The sequence below is a fragment of the Aythya ferina genome (genome assembly GCF_964211825.1).
Source record: "Aythya ferina genome assembly, chromosome: 3".
Classification (NCBI taxonomy): domain Eukaryota; kingdom Metazoa; phylum Chordata; class Aves; order Anseriformes; family Anatidae; genus Aythya; species Aythya ferina.
In genome coordinates this window covers 8,107,617-8,132,644 of record NC_140298.1, presented here as the reverse complement: position 1 = coordinate 8,132,644, position 25,028 = coordinate 8,107,617, and the positions used below count along the sequence as shown (strand labels likewise).

Below are 25,028 nucleotides of genomic sequence, written 5' to 3'. Positions count from 1 at the left end.
CAGCTTGTTTTGTGGAGAGCAGTGATCAGACTATGGGTAGGCAGGGAGAAGGGAAACAAATTCAGTTTGGTCCTTCCCCTCAGCCCTGCCTTTGCCCTGTCCCACTGCATCTTTGGAATCCATGGCAAGGTTCCTCGGGTCAGAGATGTCATTTAATCAATGCACAATATTGAAATCTAGACAGACACCAGTACAAATTCAAATGTTCAGTGACACAAATACCAATGTGTAGGCACTTCTGGTAGACTTTCCTGAGTAGTCTATTTTGGTGAACAATCTTCTCTTCACACACCCTTCATGGATCAATCAATCTTCATTCCTTCTGCCAATGGACTTGCTTCCTCTGTCCTCAAGTATCAATTTGTCAGACTCTGACTAATATCAAGAAAGGTGATAAATCCACATCTTACCTGACCACAGAGAGAAGTGGATTACTGACTGGAATACTCTTCTGGCTGCTGCTTCATGATTGCTTAGACTTCAGTGAAGCAGTCTTAAAGATAACTTCATACTGACTGTTTTGACACATACTCTGTGTTTCCCAGAAGCCTCTAAAAATCTCCATACCAAAGGCAAGTTGTGATATTTGTTCAACAGGCCTCATACTTGAAATACATCTAAAAGGCAAAGGTATTCCTTGCTGTCTTATGCCTATGTGGCCCTAAATAAGATTAGAAACAGCTTTTTGGTAAGGTGTCAAAGATGTGGATGGCAAAAGCAAAACCAGAACAGATCAAACAAGAAGATCAGCCCTCAGATGCCATGACAGAGAAAGCATAATGAGAGCCTGAATAGAATCACCAGTTCCATGACACTTTCCCATTTTGGTTTCCCCTTTTTGGTCTTCCAAAAGGAACTTGGATTTAACCAAGCACCAAAACCCATGAACATTAACTGTACTTGACAGCTAATCACTGCAAGCTGCTCTTCACTCTGATTCTGTTATTCCTGTAGCATTACTTCCAGCTCACCTGATTTAAGGTAAACTTAGTGTCACAGAAAGGATGGAGGTGACTATAACGATATCAAACTGCTTATCCTGTTTCACTAGACAGGACTTGAGTACTATTTTTCACACCCTGGCTACCGTGCTGCTCAGTTTTCCCACCTAATATCATAGAATAGAATCATTAAGGTTGGAAAAGACTTCCAAGATCATCTGGTCCAACAAAAATCCTACATGCTGATCAAGGAATAATCCCAGGCCCTTCTAGAAAGAGAAAAACATTCATAACAGCCCAACAGGACTCAAGACTAGTCCTATTCTTTTAGGACTTACTATTAAGACTTACTATTTCCTAGTAAGTCTTTGCTGTTCCAGTCACCCAGCCAGCACTTCCAAAGCCTGCGTTCCTAGTCTTTGTGAGATCTGCAGTCAACTACCATGCTGATCTTCGTAAGGCAGGAAGCATAAGGCTTTCATTTTGTTGTATTAAAAAAGCACAGATTTGCAGAAATTCAGTGCCAAATAAAATCCAGCTAAACAGGAAATGGCCATGTGGCTTGGGCCCTTCTAAAGGGGCTGTCTGTTCTGAGGTGATTTCACAGCAGCTGTAATTATGAAAGTGTTGATCAGAATAAATCATCTTAAACTAGAGCTGTTTTCTTGTAAATGCCAACAGCAGGAAGTGTCCTTAAGTCTTGATTTCTTTCCTGCCTTGGACCGTGAAATTTTTGCTCTACGGGGACTACTACATGGACCAGAGTCCTCAGGTGTTTGTAGTAGAGCTTTATCAAGTATTTATTTATGTTAATAGTTCTGTTAGTGGGCATTCTGGTGTAGAAGAAATCAGTGATGCTTGTGATATGACTGAAAACTCTGCCCTCCAGAAAGGGGAAGGACACTCACTGGTCTGGACAGTCCCCCAGAGGGAGGCAGAACTTCTGCACATCGGTGTCACAGCTAGATTAGGAATTATTCCAGCTCTTGTTTGCATACCAGTAGCTTGTTTTCCTTTCAGCTGAACTGGTTTTATAAAAAAAAAAAAAAAAAAAAAATGTGCACAGATACTCATGCTGGCGCTATTAAAAGGTCACTCCCTCTGAACCTACATTGGCATTCTATCGCAACTCGCCTCATGTTCACTGTTTATTAACTGTATTTGCTGGTGCTTGAATACCTCTCTGTTATGCATCCGCTCTTTTACAGCTTTCTTTCAGTTGTGACACTATTACAAAGCCTTTTGTATATTCAGGAATTTAAACAAACATGACTTGTATGAATGAACTTTCCAATTTAGCAGAACCCTTGTTAGTTTGGCTTTTCAATTCTCATTAGCTGATCCAGCTATGGAGCTTGATTCCACGTGGCTTGTGCTGGACGCGGTGGCCCAGCTTTAGCTGGGAAGTCTTTTAATGTAAAGACACAGGTGAAAAATATGCATTTCTTGATGGATAGGTATGGGGCTTGATTAGTTAGTTTCCATACCATCCTCTATCTTTCTTTTCAGAAATAAAGCTAACAACATAATGAAAAAAATAACAGAAGAAATGCTGAACCATGGGGGAAAAAGAAAATCTTTTGTTCCCAAAACTTGTTCTGTCAGGTAGACTGTTGTGAGAAATCTACATGCCAATTAAGAAATACTGGAATATTTTACTGCCTGAAGAAAAATGTTTTTAATTAGCATTTTTCTCCAGTATATTTTGAAAAGGGCATATTTGAATATTCCGAAAGAGTCATATAGCTAAGTGCCTAGAGCTCTGACATGTTTAGAACTGATACCGTAACCACACACAATTAAATCTCTTTCATTCCAACTCATCGTTAAAGGATGTCGTGCTTGTAAAACCACTGAAGGATATATTTCCTGTGGCCTTGGGGAGAAATATGTGTATGAAAAAATGCAAGATTTAGGAGGAACCTGACAGTCACCCACATTACACAGATGTGGTCAAAGTAAAACATACTAATGCTTGTTTGCCAGAGGTTGGAGATGTAATAATAGGTGTGGAGATCTTAGCAGCAGTTACATAGCAGTAGATCTGGAATAATGTATTCTTTCTGAAATTGTTGTAAGATACCATGTTGTGCCGTAACATCTTTCATCTTTGTGGTGCCTGGTTAGTTTGTAACTTCTGAGCAATGGTCACTTTTTTCGCTTTCTATTTTCCAGCATGATTTGTCTGTTGTTGGCTTTTAATTACTTGCATGATTTACAGCTTGTACCTCATCACCTTGTCCTCAGAACTGTCATTAAAAAAATAACATAGTCCGTGTTCTGCCTAAATAAGTAGAAGGGAAGACAAAAAATACCTAATTTCCTTAATACTGTTTGATATGATCAGATTTTAAAAACATAAAACTACCAGACCTACAAGCACCACTAATCCCGTCTCATTGCTTTTGATGGCTCTGCATCTCAACCCCCTAGTTGCCCTTCTAAACGCTTTGCCATGTGGTCCTGATTTCCATCTGCAATCTGGAGCTTTAGCCTGAAAAATCTTAAATCTGTTCTTACAAAGCTATGTTTGCGTGATTGTGCCAGTCACCAGCAATCCACTCCCCATTTTGCTTCACTCCATTTCTTTCCCACACCTTCATAATATTTTTGGGTAGCAAAGGTTTTCTGTCCAGGAGGCATCATAAAGCAGAGGGAGGTGTTCATGCTCTAAAATCACAACAGTTTTTGTAACAAAAAGTGTGCAGCTGGCTGGAATTGAATATATACAAATATACACAGAAACGCTCTGCTCTCCAACACAAAGGCATTTCATCTATTTGCTTCCTTTAATAGAAATGCTATGCCTAGGCAAGATAATTTTTGTTTGTTTATTTAACTCCTGGCTGTTGCCAGGGTTTTTTCAATACCCATTATGTCTCTGTTCAGATTGTATAATATTTCTTTTTGCATTAGGCTGTTCAATTATAGCAGGCACACAACAGCAATACAGGATAACAGTAAAGAGATTTTTACCATGTGGGTAAAATATATGAAAAGAAATATTTTTTCTTTTTAGAGAGCTTTTATTATGCCAGAATTTTCCTCCAGGGAACAAACAAAGGAGATCCTCGCAGTCTATCTCAACATATATTAGCTAGTTTGGTTCATCTTTCATTTAGAACTGGCTGTAGATGCAAATTGAAACCCTTCCAAACAGCCTAAAATCTTTGAAGCCTCCCAAGACCTGAGCCTCCATCTGCAACTAATTTTGCAAATGATTCATCTCTTGTCTTCAAAGAAGATATGGGTGCAAATTATAACTGTACTAAGCTACCTCAAACTTTTGAGATCTTCAGCTGAATGCAAATTTTCATCTGTTTTCTTTAAAATTTTGGTTCAGCCTGTTTTAACACTTAACCCCTTGGATGTTTAGAGCACTGGGCACTTTATAGTTGCGGAAATCAAGCCAGTCATTTCTGTGCTTATGAAAGACTTTGGGTGTCTCCCCTGAGAGCCAAGTCAATTACAGTCAGATCTTATCAGAGGTTACAGCATTTGCTAACGCAGAGTGACATGCCAAGTGTCATGAGTCCCCCACTTGAGTTGCTTGCTTGCAGTGCAAAAGAGCATTTCAACAGATGCCTAAATTACAGCATGAATTACAGCTCAGTCTAGCTGAGTAATGCTGACCGTGCTCTCCATGGGCTGGATGGTAAATTCTTACCTCTTGTTGGGAACAGCCGGCTGTTCAGCTGAACCTGAAGACAGACTCTTTCCTTTGAGAAGGAAAAAGGTGCTTGCATCCTTTCTACCTTTCATAATGCTGCCTGTCTACCACCTTTATAGTTTTCCCTTTGCTATCTAGTGTAAACTGTGTCCCTTTGCTGAGTGTGCTCTCAGATGTGGGCTAGGCAAGAGTACCAGAACAATGCTAATGTATTTTTAATGCTGTTTAGGCTCCACATCTGTAATCTTAAGCAGGGTGAATCATTTCTGATTTACTTTGATGTCAAGAGTACCTGGTCAGTCCTTTAAAAACACCATTTTGGTGTTACATTTTTATTTGCATCTTTTTTTGTGTCAACACTTGCACATCAAAGAAGGTCTTAACTCTTACCTCTTCCTTCTGTTGCTGTTTCTTGGAGCTGCTTTGCTCTGGAGCTGCTGCTCTTTCTCACAAACTCTCTGCTGAGATCTGTCATGGACTGGCTCTCAGGGCATGGATTCACACGGCTCATTGCCTCAACCTCCACCAGATGTAACCCAGTGCATCTAGCATCTCTTTCGGACTTTGAAGACATGTTGTTCATGAGTAAATGCTCACATGGGTTCTGCTAAGAGAGTTGTGTTCCATTTCTACTGTTGGCTAGCTCTCTGACTCTGACTTTCATTGTGCTGTTATGTAATTTTAATTTTACGGATGGTTACTTCTAGAAAATGCGTTGTTTTCCCTCTCCATCCTAGATGTCGCTTCTTTTTTGGAGTCACCCTTGACTAGAATAGACACCATCTACTTTTGTGATGTTTTCTTTTGCTTTCGGTGGGATGGTAGTGCCATGTTTGAAAAGCAGTAAAACTGAGTCACTCTCGCTTGCCTAGGTTGGCAGTGCCTGTGTTTTTCTTCTAACTTTTCAGTAGCCCAAGGTCAGAAATAACCAAGAGCTCTGCAGTCCATGCACGGTGCTTGCTGCATTGGGTATTAAATCAGAGCACAACTAGGAAGCACACACTGTTGTGAACAGACCTCAGTTCCTTGGTGCATGCGCTTTAGCAGTGCTGTTCTAGACCTCCAAGTATTTGCTGCCCAGCAGTTCTGGGATATGTGTGGTTTATTCATTTTACCATTTTGTCGATGCCTGGAAATGCAAAGGAATACTGGAGCCTTGCACACACAGTCCCGTTCTGTTGTCCATTTATTTCCCTTAACAGAGCAGCCAGTGGCTATGCTAAGTCTGTACCAAGCAGCAAAGCAGCCAAGGAGGGCTGGATGCGGGGAGCATAGTAGCAGGTGCTGAGTGAGATCCCTCAAAATGGATATTGTGTTAGAGTCAAGCTATTTTTAAATAGTGTTAATATGGCCCTGTCAAATGACCATTGCCATTAGCAGCTGAAGCGTGTTGGATGCATTCATGGAGATAATCCTCCAGTCTAGTACATGCACAAGGGATCCAGCTCATGCTCTCTGAGACAACCCTGTGTCATGAACCAAAGTAAAGCAGCTAAGGACAATTTGAAGATCCATTTCAAAACGTGGCATCAGATCCCAACTGAAAATACTAACAGGGACTGACTCAGGAACCCCTAAATGAGGGATTCCCATAAGGGTGTTTGCAGACTGCCATATGTCTTGTAAAAACTGTGGAAATAGGAAAGGAGGATGCCTGCTGTTCCATGAAATCTTGTCCTGTGATGGCCCATAGTGCAGCTCTCTGGTCTTTGCAGGACATTTGGCCTTCCCAGATGACAGGACCCTTCTGCTGCAGAGCTAGAAAGTACATGGATTTCTAGGGCTGTGTGTGTGGTTTGGATTTTATTTTTTTTTTGTGGTGTTTTTTGTTTTGTTTTGTTTCTTCTTTCTGAGCTGTTCACCTGGTGAAGATTTCCTTCACTTCAACTTTACAGACAGCAACTTCCCTTTTGGGGTCATTAGAGAAGGTTTCTGTTTGTTTTGTTACAGCACCAGTATCAAGCTCCTCTGGCATCTAGACTGCAAAGTTATTACTCTATAATTTTTCAGCTGGTGCCTCATGCCTTAAGTGAGCCATTTTTATGCCAGCTTGTTCATCTACATTATATCATCAGAAAGTGGATGGAAAGGAATAATCTGCATGGGGACTACATGATCTGAGTTTGAAATTAACTTTTTCTGTACCATCAGCCACAAAACTGTCATAATAGTACTATCTCAGCCTTGCCACTTCATCAAATGTGTCAGCTTCAAATGATCTAAAGACTTCTGAATTTCAGTAGGATTTGTGTATGTTTTTGTTTTCTTATACATTAGGTATGTTCTGTACCTCATAAAAGTTAGAATGTGCCAAATTGCTGCTTTTTCTACTGCTATCATATGTGAAGTATGAAAATATGCTGATATCAGAGTCCTTTTGTGCTTCTGTATAATGCTTACAGCAGCCTGAAAGCACTAGCATATTTCAGCAAAATCAGAATGCAGAGCAGAAATGTTTTGTATAACTTGCAGATTAAATTATTTGCCAGCGAACGTCTTGTTGAGCACTGTGTGTATTCATGTTTCTGAAGCACGGTACGGCTCTTAATTCACTGTGCCCCTGAGCAGCTACAGGATGCCTTACTCCTGTGAGTTGAGGGACTCTGTGCTGGGTGCATGTGTGTGTATGGGGGTCTTGGTGCCTGCACCATGGGTCATGGGGCTCTGTGGTGCTCCTGTGGTGCCGTCAAAAGGCGTGAGTGAGGGTGAGTACGTCGGTGTGTGACGGCTCATAGGCAGTGAGCTGGACTGCCCAGTGAGAAGACAAGGAGCCTGGGAGCCAGGTAGCAAGGAAGCCCTGAGTTTGGGTCTTTCTTCTAGAGCTACAGGGAGATGATAAGGTCTGTGGGAGCTGGCTGCAGGACCCATTAGGATGTGTGTGTCTCTGGGTAAGGCAACTGGAGATGAGAGGACCCGGGGCCAGTTTCTGCATAGACTAAGTGTGTGAGGCCAGCTGCTGCAGGGATACCTAGCGTGTGTGCAAGAGGGCTTGTGGTCTGCTCACCCTGAGGTGCCTGCAGGTGGGGAGAGCAAGGGTTGAGAGCAAGCTGTTGGACAGGCTGTACACCTAAGGCCAGTTACTGTGTTGGCATGTGTATTATATATGTTTGTGTGTGTATTTTCCACTAACAGGCTTTTGTCCAGCTGAGCCAGAGAGGGAAGATGAGGCTGTTGGCGTTGTTTATTTGTGCATACTTAGCATTGAGCCACGTAGCTGGCCATGTGTCTGTGCATAGATCTGTTGTATGGCTGTGTTTCTGTATGCACCTATTAGGGATACGTGCTCAGCCTTACTGCTCACTAGACCTGGGAACATGGAGCTGTGGCAGCCTTGCCTCCATCTGGCTACTGCATTTGGCAACTCCTAACATGTTTGTTGTAAACTCTGTGAATGCTAAAAAGCAATAAGGTATTCAGTGTATATTTTTCTATTATGACTGCTGAGAAATAACAGTAAGCTTTCCTGAGCAAAATATTGCATAAATTGCTTCAGACCTCCTGCAGCAGTAATTTGTTACTCTTCTTGGTGAGCGCTGAAAGATGAAGCCAGAGAGCAATATTCTGTTCTGAACAGACAAGAGCAGACTGGATTTTCTGTGTGTCATAACATTCATTCTGTAACTGGCTGGAAAAATCTGCTCAAAAAAAAAAAAAAAAAAAAAAAAAAAAAAAAAAAAATCTGATGAGAAAGAAAAGTTAGTTGCCTGCAAATTTTTTACAGAACAAACGAATGCTCCATTTATAAGCAAGCTCTTGTGGAGATGATATACTGCCCTCAATTGGTACGTTTAACTTCTGCTGACAAAAGTCCTGCTGCAGCTTGTTTATAAAACATAGTGACAGAAGGCCTAGAACATCTTCTACCGTAACCTTACATGATAAAACCCCACCAAATCCATGTGGTGTTATTTGATGTGCATTCCCTGTTCACTTCTACCTTGCTTTAAACAGAGCTTATTTGGGAGAAATGCTTCCAAGCTTCTTACAGAAATCTAGACAGCAGTTATCAAAATCTGACTGTGGATGTTCTTCAGAGGGTTCCACTCACCTTCATTGGGTTATTTGGGGTTCCCTTGTGTTTGTTTCCCTTTAGAATAAAAAAGGGGGGAAAAAAAAAGAAAGTAATATAGGTAATATTTCATAACTACCAAGAGTTTTAGTTGTTTTTTTGTTGTTGTTGTTGGCTTTTTAAAAAAACAAACAACAACAAAAAGCAATGTTGCTCTCAGAAAATAAACATCTCACAGAGTTCACTTCAGGACTTGTTACCTTGACACCTTCTAGAGAAGCAGTTAAAGGCTGTGAGAAGAAACTCCAGGTCTGAAACTCTTCCTCCTACTTGCTATCAGTTTGTTCAAGCATCAGTAAAGTTGCCAGCAGGTATGTTTTACAGGAGGGTGGAAGGTCAGGAGGTTGGCTCTTCATGCACTGGAATACATTCTGTTGTGATCTGTTTTGAGCCTTACTCATTTGCTGGGAGTGGACCACGTGTGATTGTAGGTTCAGTAATAATTTTCTGTCAGAATGATCCATAATTCTGTTTTTCTTGGCCTAACTCTGACGTCTCAGCACCTACTGTCAGGACCAACCTTAGGTAGACAAATCACTGCAGTTGCACCATTGAAACTTGGTCCAGTAATGCCAGCACCATTCCCACATCCTCCGAATGATGATACACATCTATGGCTGAGAAGGGAATTCAGGAGGTTTTTGTCAGCGCTTTGCAGAAGGGTGAATGGCTATACAGAAATCCCAATCATTCCCACCAGAACAGCTTGTGGCTGAGGAACCGAGGAGCTCTTCTCATGTATGTCTTGGTTTGGTTGCTTGTGGCTGTGCAGAAAGGTGGGACTGGGCATGGGGGGGGAGAGCTCCTAAATGAGTCTGTTGTGGGGCAAGCAGTTCAGCTGATCTATGCCTACAACTTCAGGGAGACAAACACCAGTATTCATCCAGTGGCAGCTACTTCCATGTGGCAATCTGATACTTAGCCTTCGAGCAAACTGTTGTAAAAGAAGCCTACGATTTTTATTTTTATTTTTTTCCTACTTTGCTCAATACTAGCCTTTCAGGTAAAATCTTGCTGTGATCAGATGGCAATAATGATGTATTAGCTGGTGTATGCATAATCTTCCCATTTTGTAGCATAGGTCTGTCTTCTTCTTGCAGTGTGTTTTATCATCTGACATGTCTCAGAAATGTCTCCTGCTCATCTAAATCCAGTCTGGAGCTATTATGTGATAGACAGAGATTACAGCACTTGCATTCTTCCATAGTGAACAAGCCACAAATGAGAAATAAATCTTGTCAGATCTTGAGATTTGGTAGAAATGAAACTGTTTCCAGCTGTCTTAAGCATCAACTTTTACTTGTTTTAAGTGCATCTTCTCTGTCTAGCTTATCACATTCTACGCTGTCTCTGAAATGCAGTGACCATAAATGTCAGGTTTTTAAAACTTTCAGCGGGGCTCTCACAGCCATCTGCAGTGCAGGGCTGAGATTGAGAACTCCCAGCCTGACCCCTCAGCAACCAGTTATTGCTGTGAAACTGGACCAGATCTGTTACATTCACAAATTTAAAGATGAAGCTTGCAGTTCCCAATCTTTTCACCTACTGTCCAGCACTATGTGTCGTTTCTATTTCTGTGGTAGTGTTTCATAATCCCCAATAAGGATTAGAGCCACATTGTTTGGCACGCAGCACAAGGACACTGTCTGCCCTTGAAATCCTGCAGCCTAGGATAATAAACAGGGTATATCAGAAAGGGAAACTACTCAATTGGAATAAGAAATTCTAGGTGTATTTTCATTCATTATCACAGTAGAAACTAACGGTAAATGTTTTACCTTATGATCAGTCTTCATCTGATCTTCATTGATCCATTGAACCATTGCGATAGTGGGAGAAATCAGGTTACGGGACGAAGGAGCAGTTCATTGATAAGGCAACACTTAGCCATGGCTTGGCACCAAGGTGACAGGATCAGCCCTGCCAATTCTTGGAAGCAGCTCTGGCCTGAGGGCCAGCCCCAAGGAAGCCTCTCACATATACCTCCTACTCCTTGGCTGGGCTGGAACAGCGTCAGATGCAATAATTATTGCAATTAATGAAGCATACTGTGATCAATACTCATACTAAGGCTACTTTATGCCACTTCGGCTTTATAACAGGTACAAAAAAGCATGCCTAATCTGCACCTGCTGTCTGTGGGTATGCCTATAAGTCAGCCTTAGAAGGTCTGAGTAGCCTACTCTTAATAAAGAGTGAATAATAATTATCATATTATTTTTCTCAAGTCTAATAAAAGGGACAGGTTTAACTCCGGTCTGTGCTATGCAAAATAACAGCTGGTCCCAAATCACATGTTAATAGAACAGTTTCAGTATGCCACAAGCACTGTATCAATGTGAGAGGTGTCAGTCAAGGGAAGTCAGGAAAGGCACACATGAAAGAGGGCATTCATACCCAGTGTGGGCCCACCAGAACTGTATCAAGCTGTACTTGTGGTCAGTGTAGGAAAGTTTGCCCAAATATGACTAGAGATCCATTTAATGACTCAAAATATTTCCCTTGCTTGAGATGTCTCTTCAGACAGGAAAGGTGTTTTGTCTTTGTTTTTTTTTTATATATATATATATATATTATTATTATTATTCTAACATCTACAGGCCTGTTGGGTATTTTACAAACATCATAAATGACAGCCTTCACCCTTCAAATCTGCTGGCAGAGACCAGATGTAGCGAGTAGGTGGGGAAAAAGAAGTCAGGGTCGAGGAAGAATGGGGTAATAAAAACTAGGTATTTGAATATGAACTACTTTGCTGTTTCTTTCCTAAGCATAAATAGATTTAATCATATTGCAAAGCTGTTGATATGCATAGAAGCTTAGAGAAAAGGAAGTACACGTGATAATTATGTGTATGCATGTCTGGCAACATTTACAAATAATAAGGATTTTCTAGTCATTGACCAGTATTGACTGATCTTTTTCCATCTGTGTTGTCCCTGATAGCCACATGCAAAGTGACTTTTATCATGACACTACCATAATACAGCTCTTCTGTATTTCAGTGGCTGCTGTTAACCTGTTCGCATTAAAAAAAAAAAAAAAAAAAAAAAAAAAAAAAAAGTGACCAGTATCCAGTATTGCTCACTTCTTCAATTACTTTTAAGCTTTCTGAATACTGAATATCTGGATCACAAATGTTCCTTGTCTAATTACCTGGTACCCTCTTTCAACATGTCATAGTAGTCATAGTATTACTTTTTTTTTTCTCTCTTTTTAATATTATGGAAATGTAAAATAACTTGACCTTGAATACCTTGTGGGGATTCCTTTAATATATGCAGTGAATTATATGAACCCCTGTTGATAGCTAAGAGAATTTCACCTCTTCTGTTTCATAACAGCTTTGCATTTCAGAAGCAGTGAAATTTCTGGTGTGAAAGACCATTTGGATTTTCTCATTCATTACATTTTTATTAATTTGGGGTATGTCAAACGAATAAGCAATCTCTCTCACTTCTGCTGATTAAAAAGTTCTATTAAAAAACTAGATGATAAATACATATGATACAAGATGAACTAGGTAATAAATCCAAACTGGAGACACAATGTAATAAAAAACCTTTTTTTCTCAATATCTTACCCCATTTTTCTAGTATGCAGACAGCTATTGTCAGCTTAATTATTTTAAGGTAAGATCGGTCTTAATCAAAGAAACACTGGCTTTCTAATATTTAAAAAAATAAAAAAAATAAAAAGCCTAAGTAGATGTATGCATAGTTAATGCAATACACATAAGTTAACTTGTAAAAATATAATAGGGCACACTAATAAACTGAGTTACAGTAGCCAATGATATAGTCAAAGTTAATACTTCATTGACACAACTAGGGAAAACTTGATGTCTTCATCTCAGAAATAAGCATAGTTGTCAGCTGTCAGATGCACCAAGCAGAAAGCCTGGTCTAATGACTGGTATGCTAGGCAGACAGAGGAGAGGGATGCATGCTAAAGTTTAAGAAAAATGAGCAGGTGTCAAGCTACCACTTCTGTGACTTTTCTAATGCCTGTATAAAATACCTCTGAAGTCATGAGCCAAACCAAGACATTTTGTTAATTACTTTAAGCAGGCACTAGAACAAATCATATGTTTACTTTTACATAGCTCAGCTTTTACTTTGTGTGGTGTTTATGGTTTTGCTTTCTCTTTAATGAATTCAAACTACATTTATCCAGTCTGTTTTCTGTGAGAGCTCTTAGGAAATAGTTGTTAAGCTATAAACTGACTTTGGTCCTGTACAAGAATGTCAGCCACTGCTTCAGCTTTCTGAGCCCTCCACTGGGGTCAGTGTTATCACACCCTGTGTATTTGAAGCAGCTAGAAACAAATCAGTTGGAAAGACAGGTGTGAAATACCTCTTTTTTTCCCTTTTTCATTCTCTTTGTGTATACTTGGAGAAAAGAGGTGGGGAAAAGAGGAGAGCAACCTCAGAACTGTATGTGGTGGAGACCATCAGGTTGCTGGTCTTGTGTCAGTGGTGCAGCCCTGCTTTTCTCTCCCTGCAAATCTGGTTGATTGCCTTTTCCTCAGAGTTAAGGTTGATTTTTCACACAGCTTTAGTTCAGTGTTTTGTGGCAATTATGTAAATTATACGTCACACCACTGTGTATTTTCCACATCATTTGACTTGACCTTTAGAACTAATAAGAGAATTATCATTTTTATGGGCAATTTGTGTTTCATGGTATGAAACAGCAAGACAGGGACTGATGAGGGGAATATCAGAATATACAAGTTATGTTGCAGGGTAGTACTAGGGGTTCATAAGTAGTATCCAGCATGAAACAGTGGCTTGTGAGCTCCTGAAGAGTAAATTAGAAGATATATTGTGGAGTAAACTCCCCAGAGGGGAAATTTCTTTCTAATCACCATCTGGTTAGCTGTTGTTCTTTTGGTTCAAAACCATTTCTAATACGTGCATGGACATCACATCATAATCGATATACAGCTATGGATATGTGTTTTGCCTAATTTAATAAAGGATATTACTCCCTCCACGCACACCTTGATAGGTAATACCTCGCAATGCTTATACATGTTTAATCTCATTTAATCTCACTAAATGTCAGCTACGTTATCTCGAGTTAATTCTGTCGGTTAAGCATTCACTGTATATTTTTTCAGTTACTTTTGTCTGATTTAAAAGCTGCTGTAATGAGCTTCTGTATGTATCCACCTCTTAAACTACTATGAAAGGCAAAATGTCAAAAGCAAAAAATTATCCATATATTTTCTTCCCCAACTCGCACAGAGCAAGCGTTATTGCTAATGGGTTCATCAACAGCGCTGTGATATTCCTCTTTCAGCCTCCCTCTCCCTCAAAAAGACCTATGGAAAGTTCAAGGTGTCAAGAAAATTGTTGTGAAATTGTGATAAGACATGACGTTCGAGCAGTGAAGACTTCCATACCACTTGCTAAATGCCTTATTAATCTTACACGTGTCAGATGAGATTTTTCCTGCATTTAGGATGATGGCAGGCGAGTAGGACATGTTCTGTGCAGGCTGTGGTTTGTGGGGGGGAGAAATGACAGTCTTATTCCTCTGACAGAAACTTTGTATTTTATATGCCTGTAGCAGTAAAGGAATTACTCGTATACAGAGCCCTAGGGAAAAATGGGAAGAGTCCCAAATGAAATAATATATACCAGTACATTGGCCACTCTTATTGATCCTTCCAAACTCCCCTCATGGCATGTCTAGCCTTCTTTCCACCAGATGTCTGCTGTGCTTGCACAGTCAATGTTTCTGGTAGGTGGTTCTGTGTCCCACCACAGCAGAGCCATACAGCAGTTCAAGTACTTGAACAGGAGGATCCAAAGTGGACTTATCGGGCAGTGGAAATGCATCTCATGAGTCAGTTTTAGGCCAGTAGAGCTAAGGTGGTCTTGCTCAGACAGAAGCAGGAGACTCATGCTTTTTGTGTTCAGTCTTTCTTCTTACCAATAGCGTAAATTCATTCTGTCTTATCTTATTTGTCCAGCACTTTGGCCTTGCACTTTTTCATATCTATTGTGTGTCCAAGGTTAAAATACTTCTGGAGAAGTCTGAATGGTTTTTGTGTGGTTTTGTTTGTCTTTTTAGCCAAGTCCAGGGCCATATTCATGCAAGAGGAAAATCTGAAAAATTTTGTCTTGTCACAAATACCACTTCACTAATGCGATCCATGTTGCAAATTGAAGTGTAGCTGCCAGCAGTGTGCTGATTTGATCTTTCTAGAGTCTATTGAATTAGTACACTGAAATCCACAGATTTGCTCCCATACTTAAGACTGACAGTGAAGTAAACCATTATTACAAGATCTGAAACCAAGAGAAAGTAAAAATCTCAAGGACTTCCTCAAATAGCCTGATTGATTTTGCAGTTACATAAGACCTGAGAGTACTCTGTAAACTCTTCTCACCTTGCAAAGGAGATTGCACCTGTTTCTCCTCATCATGCAATGCATTTGTTTTTTTCCCCACCTTCTGCTTCTTTCTTCAACTGAGCACACCTCCTCTTCCTTGACACAGCAACTCTTTAGGCTCGTCCTCCCATTGAAAAGAAAATGCTACATATATAAAACAAAATAATATGAAAATCATCTGACTTGAAGATAGAGGCACCCAAAAACTTCACGCCAAGTTCCAGCTTTTTCAAGACAAATTATGAAAATGCTACAAGCTTAGTAACTATAGCAGCACAAACAACACCACTACAATATGCCGCAACAGATTGTTCATATGTCACTATTTTTCCAAAGTTCCTTGGCAAACATTTCCATCAGTAAACAAGTCAAGTGAGAGAATTGTAAAATGGCCAGCAAAGAGCTTCAGTCTTCTCTGGCTAATGAAATCAAATTCTGGTACTTATCGCTATTATTCTGTTCTTCAGCCCCTGTTCTTTCACCTGTGCTGACAGACTACAGTTGTCTATTTCTGCCTTCCCCATGAGCCTTTTGCTTGTTACAGCACCATCCTCTTTGTATTGTGCATGTTTATCAAAGCCATGTCAAGTCTAAACGTTGGGTCAGATTCTCACCTGGGGGAAAAACTTGCACAGATCCATTGGCATTGTCAGAAAGACAACAAATCATATGAGCTGGCACAGCATGGTGCTTGCAGCATGGTGCCCATCAATGGAACTGAGAAATCCATTAATAATGCCAGTCCACTAACACTTAGAGACAGCTTGATAGTTCATTTTTTTCATTGTCTATTTTGTTTTGCTGCTCAATATGTCAGTATCATCAGAATTTATTGTTGAGTGAAATGTCTGGGGAATAGGCCAACTCATGCTATATGTTAATGATGAGCAAATGTTAAAAGTTTAGGATTTCTTAATTGGTTATTACTGGAATAATCTCTTGAAACTTCAAAATACATATTTCTACTCTACAGAATATACAGCATTTATAAAATCAGAATGGGAAAGTTGATTTATTTATGGGGAAAAAAAGAACATGACTGGCAAACGTTTGAAGACCTTCAAAATGAGAAACTATGTTTTTTGCCTGATGATTATACTTATAACTTGAATATTCCTTAAATTTAGTTAAAATTAAGGTACATTGAATTGTAAAATGTTTGTTTCTTCATATATTGAAATAACTGAGAAGAGTTTTACCTTTACTGAGGCTGGTAGAAGTTTGCCATGAGCTCCAACATGGAATGGATCTCACTCACAACTCTTAATGCTTTCACTTTGTCCAAGAAATGATGTTCTGGCTGTGCTTTGACTTTCATTTTGGCTGCATTTCCAAATTGCAGAGAGGGGTGAAAAAATAGTATGAGGAAAAGAAATATTTAATCAAACACCCAATCTGATGAAAACAACACAGCTCACTGTAATTGTATCTTTTACTAATGGAAAAAAAAAGGAGATATAAGTGGCTACAGGCCTCAAGTTATTGTGGACACATCCATCCATAGCAAGTGTGTTTAAAAACAACAAAAATAACTAAAGATCCTTTGAAACATATAGAAGAAGGAAAAAGGAATTTGTTTATCTGAGCTTTTCCAAAGGCAAGGAAAATCCTAGGTATTTAGCGACACTCAATCAAAATGCATAAGCAAGTCTTAACACAGGAACAGGAGTGCAGTACCCCCTGCTGTCTCTCTCATCTCATCAGTGCTGACTTCTTTATGGAGCAGTACAGCTTCTCAGGGAGGGGAAGAGAGCGTTCATGGGGCCTACTGCCAAGTGAGTAAGGCTTCTGGATTTGGGAAGGTTGTGTTCCTTTCCCTCCCCATCCCAAAGAGAGCATTGAGTTTGTGTTCCAGTTCCCAGACAAATGCGGTAGTGTGTATGTATGTGTGTGTGTATATATATATATATATGTATGCTGTGGTGCTGAAGATATGGGCAGTGTTGCTGAGAAACAAATCCCATTGTAAATCCCGTCTGTTGCTCTTTTCAGGGCATGGGGAACTGGGCGTTCTCAAGGTCTATGCAATAAAAATATATTTTGTTTCATTCCCTCTCCTTAAAAAATGATCATGACTCCAGAGTTGCTGTCCCCTCATTGTGTGTGTGTGTGTTTGTGCGGCTCCCAGAACTTTTCCTGTTGTTCCCACACAGCTGGCTACAGGGTTGTACCAGAGCAGTAAGCATAATTGGTTGAGTCACCATCCCTGGAAGTTTTTAAAAGACGTTTAGATGTAGAGCTTAGTGATCTGGTTTAGTGGAGGACTTGTTAGTGTTAAGTCAGAGGCTGGACTAGGTGATCTTGGAGGTCTCTTCCAACCAAGATGATTCTGTGATAATCAAAAGAAATCATTAAGTCAAAGTTGCTTTTCCTAGGCTGTCCCTCTGTTCCACTCTTCAGCAATTTAACGCGTTCGTCACTGCTGCTTTTACACAGTGCATCCTTGAGTCATCAGGCATGATGAACAGCACAGCCAGGCCTTTCCATCAGAATTTTCAGAAAGCTGCACAAGACACATTCGTTCATCACCTCTCTGTTTCTTTCTGTAAGCATCCTTTCGCAGTGCTTGCTTCTCTCTATGCAAGGTAGCAACAGGTCTGGTAGGTATGTTTAACTGTGGCTTACTTAATTGATGACGTTAATTGAGGTTGCTGTCGTCATTATCCTGAGTTAGATTATGACAGTGTTAGTAACAGGACTTAACTTTTTTTGTAGGAGACTGCACAATTCACATGACAAAATTGTGCTGAACACCATGTCTTTCTGCCATTTATTCCTGTATAGCAAGGCAGAGAGTTCCCAACAGGCTTAAAGACAAGCATAAATCACGAAGCTATTTATGACCTTCCCATTGATTTATTCTCAACAGCCAACAGGTGCCTCGTATAGAATTTATTATTATAAATGCAGAGAGGCAAAACCAACAACCTTCCAATGAAATATGCCAGGGACAACTTCTAATCCTCTCTGTTTTCATAGCACTGCTCATTCTGAAAAGATGATGAGGGAGGAAAAAAATAAAAGAAACAAAGAGGAAAATCCTGAAAGAGTTAGTGCCCCAGAGAGCTACATAATGACTAACAATTCTTTTTTCAAATGCTAAGCACTTCCTTCTCAGTACTGAATGACAATAGAATCATAACTTCATCAAAATTACTTTGAATAGTCTCATTAATGGCACATGGTCTTGGTTTGTCCCTGGCTCAAAGTGCGATAATATTTTCATACCAGCTATTGAATGTGTGTTTAGCTTTGTCCCTCTCATTTGTACAATACATTCATACTTATCAGATCATCTGCCTTTGTGCTTGGATATTCAACAATTCAATAAAAGGTTAACAATAGAAAGGGAGGCAGAAGATAAGATGAAGGCCTATTTTCAGTATCAGCTAACTAAATAATACGAAGGAAAGTGTATTATATTGTGCTGTAGAAAACAGCCTACTCCATCCAATTCTCACCCTAGAGGATATTTAGAAAGCATGGGCCCTAAATAAGATTTATTGAAGTATAGTCTTGCCTTCATTGTATTGAGTAGAGGCGTTCTCTTCTAAAATAGCTGATTAATAGGAGCAGCTCCCTTAAGAATGGTTGCACAGAGTATTCCTGTCAAGCCTCTACCTTGCATAAATATTTTTGATTAATATATGCCTTCATTGAATATAATAAAAAAAAATAAGCGTTAATGCTCACCAGAGACCCTGCTATTTAGAGTGCTTATCTTAAATTTAATTTCATTTGCAGATGCCATTAATTTATTTCTAATAGGTCTCTAATTTGTTTTTATCTATTTTATGATCAGCTCTTGCAGATATTATCAGGCTGCGCTTCCTTCAAAGCCCACCAGCTTTCCCCTCCCACCTCCTTCAGGCTTGCTGCTCTCCACAGAGTGTGTTTAAATTAGCTGGACCATTGCAGGCTAAGAGACTGATTAATCTTCAGATGTGCCACAAGATAGAAGTCAACAGCCTAGCTGAGGGACTTGAGGTGGGAAATGGTGTTACTGCTCCAAGTCCTCTGTTCTATTTAGCAAAGCAGCAGTTGTGTCATACAGGAACAGGCTGACCTTTAAGCATTTTCTCTGCAAGTGAGTGACAGTGGTTACTGTTGCACAGCACATAAACCTCTTTTTATCAGCTTGTATTAACCACAGAATTGACTTGTAAGGCATTGGCACTCAGAGAGAGAGATGAATAATGTCCTGTTTTTAACAAAGGGTACATCAGTGCTGCAGCATAGAGGGGAGATACTGGAGTTAGTTTCCTAGAAAACGACACGTTTTCAAAGTTTTCTGCTGTCACAGCTCAGTTTTGTAGATGTCTAAATTGATGGTTTCTTTGCAACTGTAGGAAATGAGATGGCTCCCAGAGCAATGTCTGATAGCTGCCCTGTTAGCTTGAACTTAGGCAGCATTTTTACTTGGTGCTTGTCTCATTAGTTTTAGGCTTGTGCCTTTGTTTTTCATTGCATATGAGAATACTTCATGGTCACAGTGTGTTTCTACAGGTGTGGTGCTGAGGAAGGTAGGAGATGGGGATCAATCTTCTTTAGCCCTATTTAGACAAAGACTGAAAGTCAAGGAAGGGAAGGATACTTCCCTCCATTTCTGATACTCTGATACAACTCTGATACAGAGGAATTATGTGACTTTTTTTTTTTTTTTTCCAGTCATCCAGGAACTTTAAGGCCAAACCTGGAGATCAATCTAGATCTTTTGCATCCCTGACTAGGTCTGCAATGTAAAACTGTCCTTTGTTTTTCAATATGTATGAGCAGTAATTGATATGTTTGCTAAAGAACAGTGCTATAGCCCAGTTTTCTCTGCTCTGCTGCAGTCAATATGTACTGTACTACTGCCTCTAGAAGAAATAGAGTGCACATTCAACCATTAAAAGCACAGGAATTGATAACTTTATATTGATCTAAAGAATAAGCTTCTTTAGGGTTGTACCTCACCTTCTAACTGGGAATATCTCTAGATTTAATCTTAACCCCATTTCTTCTAAAAGGGGCTAAAGGGTGCTGGTTGAGATGAAGAGCATGGGATTCCTACCTCCTTGGAACCATTTCTGAACTCAGCAAATTTGTTTAATACAAACAGATCTCCTGTGGAGATGATTTTGATGCCTATGATTAGAGGCTGGATGTAAACCAGAAACTCATAGAGTCAAGGACCTCTGTTTTCTGGTCAGCCTCCTGACTGAATAAACTGGGAGTGTTCATTTATAAACTTTCCTGTCAAGTGGTAGGATGAAGAAGGATATTCATGATGTTTTCAAAGGACAGCTGATGTTCTTTTATTTCTTTGATTTTTGTCTTTTGTCCATATTCTGACCTAAGCAACAAAATGCAGGGTCTTAAGTAGGGAGGATCAAGTAATTTTAATAACACCATGCTACCATCCCTCATTATCCTTTTATTGTCTGGCTTAATAACCACTGTGTTAATGAACCCCAAACCATCCCAGTCTCTGAAACAAGTCTGAAGGTTGTTTTTCCAGATGAACCAATTTAAGCCTGATAAGATCACAGCAGGCCTGGGAATAAGGACATGCTACATTTTCAGGAACAAAAGCCTCAAGAGAACATGGATTACATGAGAGAATATTTTTAGACCTCTATCAGTGTACGTGGAAGTGCACAGAATGATAGGAGAGCAGGATCCTATCTGATCGGCTGCATACAAGCATGCTCTATTAGGAGGCTGGGAATAATTCATGTTTATAATGAATCTGTCGTACCAGTGAAGCATATACCTTCTTACAATCACAGTCAATTTCTTATTGTTCATAGCCTTACGTGGAAGAATGCGTAGTGAGGTTTTAATGTTCACTTCACCTTCCCATTTATGAGACAATCCTCAGACAAGGGGACAGCCCGCAAGCTCTTTGTATGTCAGGTGTGTGAGGTTCTTTCCTTTTTGTTTTTGTTTATTTGATTTTTGCTTCCATACCATTTTTCTTCCCTCCCCCACACCACCCCAATGTGCAAGAGTGTTTCATACCAACGTCATTTTTTTTTAAGGTATGACTTGCTTAAAAATATTTTTATGAACATATTCAAGTTAGAAAATAAGATGTTTTCTCAAGATATGTTTACAGCCTTTTCTTTGGTCATCTAGTGGTTCCTCCAGGGTCAATCTTACTCTCCAGGAGTGTGGAGGGAGACATCCAGAATGGTTCTACTATTTAAGGAAAGGTAAGGGTTTTGTGAAGCTAACCTAAAGTCTGTTTGGTCTTCATGCACCTTTTCAGAAAGAGAAAGGGACTACTTCTTCCTGTGACACCAGTCTCTAGGAGAAATCTCATTCACACAGACCCTCTATGTGACCAAATTTCTGGGGGCGGGGGAAGTAATCTTCACCCAGGTAGGTTTCACTGAAGAACCGGCCGGGGTGTAACCACCATGAGAATCTTCCAAGATCACATGGTGCCCAGGAATGGGATTCTTGTGCTTTCTCAATTAATCTGAAATAGTTGTGTGAGGACAGATAAAGCAGAAAAAAAAATCTATTTATAGCAACCTAATATTAACAGCACAATTACAACAAGCATAGAGATAAGTGTACAGAATGATGGAAAGCCACAATTGCCTCTCCTTTACCATTTTAAATCGGCTTCAGTGACGATGCTCTGCTGAAGCTGCATATTATCTCCACACATCAAAAACCGTGAGGAATTTCTTAAAAGGTAAGCGAATGCCTGGGCTAGACTCTGAGTGACTGTAGAAATTCAAGAGCTCGGGGACTGAGGAGGACTCTTTTGAATTTGCTGTGGCATTAAATGCTCTCTCCATCTGTAGAAATGCAGCAGTAGTCTGTTCACTTTCCAGATTGGCAAGTCTCACTGGATTCAACTCAGAACACAGCTGAAATATTATGAAGCAGGAAGAAATTAGGTAAAAGAAGAAATAAAGATGGCAGGGGAAAATCTCCAAATTCAGCCAAACTGATGCAAAAGCAAATTAAAGTGTAACAGTGATTTTAAGAAAGGATTGATGTTTCCATTATGAATATAAATATGAAATGCAGCCTACATTGAAGGAGTTATTGATAATGTCCACCAAAACTGGAATGAATAAGTATTCATATTGATTCCTTTTATTGGCCATATGACCATCCAGGTCCTCGCGACATCCCACAGTGTTCCTCTCCATAGTGTTCATCCTTCAACACAACTATAGAGAAGGCTTATGGAATGTTGGTCTCCTCTGTAGACAATGCTAGAAGTTATTTTTGATTGTCAGGTATTTTAAATTTCATCTAGGTACCAAGATAACCTTGGAGTATGTTAAGGAGATCTGGCTGTGATCGTTCATCTAGAGTGATAGCCTGTTTGTGATGACAGGCTATGAATCATATCAGCCAGAGACGCAGATGAGTCTCTCTGAAGATGTCATGGAGCTTCAGCAGAACCCAGCAGTATGGATGATTCCCAGCATCCTGTCTCTAGGTGGTGTGGGGGGGAATTCATCTTTTTAAAGTCATCCTTTTTGTTTGATTTGTTTGGGTTTTTAATTTTCTTAGTAAGCCACAAAATCATGCACTACAGAAAGAAGCCTGCTGCATGCAAGACCATGAAAACATGGATTGCAAGACATGTTGAAAACCTGAAAAGAAATTGGTTCTCAGCACAGATAGTGTTGGTATTTGTTTTGTGAGTCCTTATGTGCAGGGTCTTAGAGAAAACATAAAAGTGACCCTTAGACTATGAGTTGTCAGCTACTGGACTAGAAACAATTTACCTGTGTAAATTTACTTCACAAATATAATGTTTTTAATATACTCAGCTGTCATATAAATATGGGCTAGATATTTTTTCCAGTAAAACCTTGCCCATTGGTTTCTTTTAAGTGCCACACAAATATTTGGCCATTGACTATAGCAGATGAAAAATCTGCTGCATAGTAGATGCTTTCAAAAAATACTCATGGTTATCACAGTAAAAGCAAGATTGTCTTCCTTCCATTTTCAGAAAAAATGTAGTTCTGCTCAGGGTACCATAAGATTATAAAAATAGCTATACTAATTCAACCCAGGGGCTGATTATGCACTTTTTTGTTTCCAGTTGTTGCTGCAGGCTGATGTATCAGGATGCATGGAACAAAGAGACTTTGTGGGATTTTGACTGCAATCACTGGCACATCCCCTGTCCTCTGCCTGTTCTTTTTCACCACCATGCTGCAAGCAGCAGACCTCCACAGGGAGACTGACCATCCTGGTGGGCTGCTGAGGTCTTCATCCTCTCCCTCGTGCTCTTTAGCAACTTAGTAAACGTAGGTGAAAGACTCCAGGCAAAGACATTCTGCCAAATCATTAAGTTTTTCTTCCTTTTTTTTTTTTTTTTTTTTTTTTTTTTTTTGATTCTGGCCTTCACTGGTCTTACGTTCACATTTGGCCTCTACTATGTCAAAGAAAGATTCTCTGTTAAAAGTGAGTAAAAAGGTAAGAGAAATTGATACCTTGTCACCCCACCACAGAGAAAGCCTCCTTACTGCAAGTTTGGACTAGGACTCTTAGCTTTCCAATAACACAGTAGCTTTAAAAGAAAAATAAATAACTGTACCCAGCAGCAGCTGCCCATGGAAGGGGAAGAAGTAGAATAGCATGTATGAGAGTACACATGAGAACTGTCCTAGACTCCAGTTATTTTCATATCAAGGGATATCCTGTACCCAGTGTGTCTGACTGTTTAGTAATCTTCAATGGATCTCTTTAATGACTTGAGTGTGAAAAGCAGCTTTTTAATTGTTTAGACAGTTGTGTTTTTTTGTTTTTTGTTTTTTGTTTTTTTTTTTTTTAATTGCAGGGACCTGGCTTCCTTTAGCTTCTTTTGAGGGCCCCAAGTTCTTGCATTAGAAAAGAAAATGAATACTTACTGAATCATCCCAGTAGTTCATCTGCTGCACAGAGTTGTCGGTGAAAATCTGAACCCTCTAAGGTAAGTGACTCTGCAACTTTATTCCTGAGATCCCCCAGGAAGAATGCAATAATTTAAAGGGCATTGAACTTAGAGAAGAAAAAAAAAATATATATATATATATATATATAAAGTAACACTCCTTACATTTTGATTTCCTACTGTTCATCTAAGCATATGTCACAGATCCTTCAAATGGGATTTAAAATAAGCACTATTATGGAATTTTCTTTGGCTCAGTTTATAACTACATCTTTGGTCCTTAACCTGTGAACTTCACAGGTTAGCGCTTATAATCAAAGCAAACAAAAAATTGCTGTAGCTATTCTATGTGGAGCCAAGTTCCAAGTTTTCAGGTAGCCACTAGTTATTACAAGTGTGTTAGTTTGTGAATGCAAGAGGCTGTCACATTTTTTGTAAGAAAACTTTTGATTCCAAATGAGGAAATTCACTTTTTTTTTTTTCTGTAGAAATATTTTTAAGTAACTCTAGATATTTTTTTCTTTTATGACAAGAACAAACGATAGTTTTTGCTTTGCTTCATCATCATCATTCTCTTTCACCTCACAGCACTTTTGTATGACCAACAGCTACATGCTGAAGAACAACAACTATGTGTTGTGATAACAGCAGAAAAATTATTTGATAAATGTTAATTTTGCTTTTTGGTTTTGAATTAGTGGTATTTTTTTCTGAATGTATTTGTTCTTGAGAATGGTTAGCTGAATAACTTTAAGCTATAAGGTCATTCTGAAAACTCTTCAGAGGTGGTAATAGTTTGATGTGATATCTTAGACATCTGATAGTGTTTCTCTTTTCTTAGTGGCTGAGCCATAAAAATTTAAATTATGATTCTAGATTTTATCCCAGAATTCTGCCTATTCTGCCTTTGGATATATTTTTTGTATGTAAACTGATTCCTATTTTTCATTAAAAAAAAAAAAAAAAATCTTAATGCAAAACAATCTACTTTCCAAGAAAGACTAAGCTTGTGTACAAATAAATAACTGAAAAAGGAATTAAGA

At 39.4% G+C, this 25,028-nt stretch overlaps 1 long non-coding RNA gene across 1 annotated transcript in view; it reads left to right on the top strand.

Moving 5' to 3' along the window:
• Positions 1-25,028, top strand: part of LOC311433557 — a 61,117-nt gene extending 36,089 nt beyond the window's left edge. Inside the window, exons 3-6 of the long non-coding RNA XR_014690819.1 lie at positions 21,207-21,283; positions 23,152-23,359; positions 23,893-24,024; positions 24,574-25,028. This is a non-coding gene — a long non-coding RNA (uncharacterized lncRNA). The remainder of the gene's footprint in view (positions 1-21,206; positions 21,284-23,151; positions 23,360-23,892; positions 24,025-24,573) is intronic.